Source organism: Microtus oregoni, unplaced genomic scaffold (assembly GCF_018167655.1).
Source record: "Microtus oregoni isolate MIOR12 unplaced genomic scaffold, Mior012 000013F_ref0000133, whole genome shotgun sequence".
NCBI lineage: Eukaryota > Metazoa > Chordata > Mammalia > Rodentia > Cricetidae > Microtus > Microtus oregoni.
The window spans coordinates 50,906,911-50,911,885 of NW_024543072.1; the positions used below are offsets into that span (position 1 = coordinate 50,906,911).

The 4,975-nt window shown below is 40.5% G+C and overlaps 1 pseudogene; it reads left to right on the plus strand.

Annotated features, from left to right (window-relative positions):
- The first annotated feature begins 3,766 nt into the window (after positions 1-3,766).
- On the plus strand, positions 3,767-4,734 carry LOC121454998 (annotated as a pseudogene).
- Positions 4,735-4,975: the final 241 nt, after the last annotated feature.

The following is a 4,975-nucleotide window of genomic DNA, read 5'->3' on the forward strand; positions in this document are numbered from 1 at the left end:
GAAATGACTGACAGATTTTTTTTCAAAATGAAAAGTAACTTTTAGATCTATTATTAGAAAATGACCAAAGAGAATTTAAAATCTTTGTCTTGTAATTGTGGCAGTGGTAGTACTCTGCCAGAATTTTATTGATCACTGTTAAAACTATAAAGGGCAGCATAATGATAGAGAAATCTGATAACTTGCATTTGTACATCGCAAAACATTTTCTCATACTCTGAAAAGATTTTATCCTAAGACCTTTATAACTTGCATTTACATACCTTATGTCCCTTGCATTTGCACATCTTTAAATACAACCTTGGACCCTGAAACATTGCTAGATCCTCACATCTTGAGCTTTGCATCTTCTTTTTGTATATAAAATTACTTCTTTTTATTTTCACTAGAAGAATGACATCAGGTCCTGGCTAATGATTGCATATTAAGTACATAGATGACAACATGGTTTAGTCAGTGTCTTCAGTCTTACATATATGTACACTTTTTGGTAATGCTACATGCTAAAATCCATATCTTAAAAATCTTGTAAGATTAAGGGGTATATGTTATATAACAAAAGAGTATTTCCATATTAAAAGTTTTTGGATATGGAAATAAGGTCTGATCCTTCAAATAAATTTTTGTAGCATAAAGGCCGGCTTGTTGGGGTTTCTGTCCTGCCCAGTTCCCATAGCCCTTTAGCCCCCCCCCCCAAAAAAATAACACAGAGGTCTCCAGAAGATTATAAACTGAATGGCCCATTAGCTCAGGCTTCTTATTAGCTCTTGTAGCTTATATCAACCCATTTTTCTTATATATGTTATCCACATGGCTGAGTACTTTTGTCAGCAGGGCAGATCATACCCTGCTTCTTCAGTGGTATGGGTAGGACTCGGAGGAATGGGCTTCCTTCTTCCCAGAATACTCCTGTTCTCATTTCCCTGCCTTTACTTCCTGTCTGGTTGACCTGCCTATACTTACAGCCTGGCCAATCAGCATTTATTTAAAATATGATTAACAGAATATGGACAATTCTCCCACACCACTTCCCCCTCTTTTTTTTAAACAAAGGAAAATATTCATAGTCCATTTTATGGAAATGTGGGTGTAGTTTTCCAGGCTACTTCCTGCTGGTTGGGGTCACTGATACTCTTATGGGGACCTAAAGAAAATTTAGAGTTATGATCAAGTCCTTACTGGAGTATTCTGTGAGGCTTGATTATCTTAGGCAGCAGGCTTGAATCTGTTCTGAATGTAAAATTCAGACATGTGGGCCATCTGTTCCTACCAGAGATTTCTCAAGTGGTCTTCATTGATCAAACCTGATTTTTCTTTTTTTTTTAAATTTATTTATTTATTAATGATTTCTGTCTCTTCCCCGCCACCGCCTCCCATTTCCCTCCCCCTCCCCCAATCAAGTCCCCCTCCCTCGTCAGCCCAAAGAGCAATCAGGGTTCCCTGCCCTGTGGGAAGTCCAAGGGTCACCCACCTCCATCCAGGTCTAGTAAGGTAAGCATCCAAACTGCCTAGGCTCCCACCTACAGCCTCTCATTTCCTGTGGAAACAAAAGCAAAATTTCTTTTCCAAAGCAACATACCTTTTGACTTCAGTTTTCTCAAGGTATTTTCAAAATATCTGTCTTATTCAGCAGCACTTATAATCAAATATGTTTTAGCAGCTGTTCCTTCATCAGCATTCAAACAATTTAAAGAGAGCATAATAACATACAGTATCCAGATTATCTGTGTGTTTTCCATCTTTATGCAGCTTTACTTTTTATTTCTTTTTCTCTTATTTTTTATTTTTGCCTCTTTGACACAGGGTTTCTGTGTATCTTTGTCCTGGAACTCACTCTGTAGCCAGGATGTCCTTGAATTCACAGAGATCTCTTTGCCTCTGCTTCCCAAGCATTGGGATTAAAGGTGTTAACCATCACACCTTGAATTCACAAAGGTCAATGTCCCTCTGCCCCTTGAAGTCACAGATACCAATCTACCTCTGCCTCCCAAATGTTGGGATTGATGGTGTGTACCACCACACCCAACTACTCTCTTTCTTTCCTTTTTATTTTAAAGACTTTAACCTTTTTTTCAAGACTACATATATTTGTAACACACTGTAAACCATTTATAGGTTTTCTTCTTTACTGTATATCTCTCTTTTTATGACCACATGAGTCTTTAATTTGCTAAGCAGTATGGAGAGGATTAAAGCAGTGGCTTTGACCACTGGATCCAGCCCATTTCTTAGCTTTCTGATATTTCAGCCTCATGGCAGAAGTACCTGCTCTAGCCACATTTATTGCCACAAATCTATGGCATTTCAAGGTCCCTGCCAGCAAGCAAGCTGTAGCAGTGTATCTACAAGCAACATTTAAATGCTCTCTCTGTAGCCAGACCTCCTGCCTCAAAGAGTAAAAGTTTGCTCTGGCAGCATGGCCCAGAAACCTGGCATTTTAAAACAGCATAGCTTTTTTCCTACTATCACTGAAAATCAAGAAGCATGCGGTCAACTTTTATCAACACCATTTAAATGTTTCATGGCAGGACCTCTTAAAGAGCTGCAGGGTTTTGCAGCTAAAGCTGAGTGAGGAAGCCTCTCTTAAATGAGAGTGCTTGCCTCTAGCAAGCAGAGCAGACCCAAGAAATTGCTGCTACCAAGAAAACATGCTTTATTTCTATTCTTTCCCAAGCTTTCTTTGGCTTTCTGTCAATGCAGTTATCCACGTGGGTGCCATTCTATAGCATGAGGGCCTGATTTGGTGGGGTTTCTGTCCTGCCCTGTGCCCATAGCCTTTTAGTCCCCCTCAAAATCACACAGAGGTCTCCAGAAGATTATAAACTGATTGGCCCATTAGCTCAGGCTTCTTATTAGCTCTTGCAGTTTATATCAACCCAATATCCTTATATATGTTAGCCACATGGCTGGGTACCTTTTTCAGCAGGGCAAATCATACCCTGCTTCTTTAGTGGCCTGGGCAGGACTCAGAGGAATGGGCTTCCTTCTTTCCAGAATATTCCTGTTCTCATTTCCCTGCCTCTACTTTCTGTCTGGTTGATCCTCATATACTTCCTGCCTGGACCATCAGCATTTATTTAAAATATGATTGACAGAATACAGACAATTCTCCCAGACCAAATTGTTATTGATTGTAATTTGAACAAAGTAATTTTTTTATTTAAATTTATTTATTTATTAAGGATTTCTGCCTCGTCCCCACAACCGCTTCCCATTTCCCTCCCCCTCCCCCGATCAAGTCCCCCTCCCTCATCTGCTCGAAGAGCAATCAGGGTTCCCTGAACAAAGTAATTTTAAAGATTCTCTGTGTCATTATGTCATGAATGCAGGTAGAAATGCCCAAATATATTTCAGATCCAATGACTTTTCCAGTGGTGTGTGCATATACTGTTTCTTTTCTGGTGCTTCAAGGTTGTTTGCTGGGCTCTGTTCCAATATAACAGAAATTCCTTACTGGGCAGGTCCCTAAAGAGCCATAAAAAAGGTATCTACTGTAGAAGGTATCTTTGTTCTTCCCCTTGCCTTACTCGGTCCAATCACTCTTTAACTGTGCAATGACAAGCTTTGAGGCTCTGTAGTCCTCTATCAGTAGAACTGCTTTTACAAATTCATAGTTCTCTCTTTTGTTTTTAATGTATGTAACTGCCAATCCATTTCAGGATGTGTTAGTCTTAAAAAATCCTAATAACTCCCTTTCACACCTGGTATCTCATTAGAAAGACAATACCTTTAAACCCTGTGTGGCAACCCCTAATGTACCACCATGATGCCCACAGAAGACAAGGCAACATGGAAGTCCTTCTACTTCCTTAAAATCATATAACTTCTGATGATTAGCCTAAATACTTTATCGCAGGAACAGACAAGGTAGCATCTAAGTTGATGCAGCAGATCCACATATCCCTGTGAGGGAAGGCTGTGGTACTGATGGGCAAGTATAACCCATCTGGAAAACATCCCAGCTTGGGATAAACTGTTGCATCATATTCAGAGAAATGTGGGCTTTGTGTTCACCAAGAGGTCGTCTCTGAGATTAGAGACATGCTGCTGGCCAATAAGGTATTAGTTGCAGCCCATGCTGTTGCCATCACCCTGGGTTAAGCCATTGTGCCAGCCAAAAACATAGAATAGACATATTTCTTTTGGGTTTTATATGTCATCATTAAAATATCTAGAGGTGCCATTAAAATTCAGTGATGTGCAGCTGATAAAAACAGGAGACAGAGTAAGAGCTAGTGAAGCCACACTGTTGGACATGATGAGCATTTCCCCTTCTCCATTGGGTTGATCATGTAGCATGTGTTTGGCAATGGCAGCATTTACAACCCAGAGGAGCTTGACATTGCAGAGTAGATTCAGCATTCTCACTTCCTAGAGGATATCCTAAATGTTACCAGTGTTTGTCTGCAAATTGGTTTCCTGACTGTTGCCTTGATGGCCCACTCTTTTATCAATGGGTCCAAGAGGGTCCTGGCTTTGCCTGTGGAGACTGAGTACATATTCCCACTTTCTGAAAAGGTCAAGGTCTTCTTGGCTAACCCATCTGCATTCGTAACTGCTGCCCCTGTGGCTGTTATCACCACCATTGCTTCTGTTGCTACTACAGCCCCAGACAAAGTCTCTGACTTATCCACTCAGAGCAACCAGCTCAGTCAGCTTGGTGCTCCTCTGTTGAGAGAAAACCTTACTGGTGCCCAACACCTTTTATTTAAACATGGTAAGAAGTTCTGCTAAAATTTGTTTTGTGAGGTTGTCCCTTTTAAACTGGCAAAACCTACCAGCTGTCAAACTGCATCAGAGTTCTTGAGAAGGATAAAATTTCACCTGAGTTAGTGATTTAAAAAAAAGAATGACAGAGAACTTACTTGATTGGCTACCTAGAGAGCCATTACCCAGGGTCCTCTATCATTGTTAAGAGCAGGAACTTCAAGGCAGCATTTGCCTTCTGCTGTAGTGCGGAGCCTTCGGGCTTTAG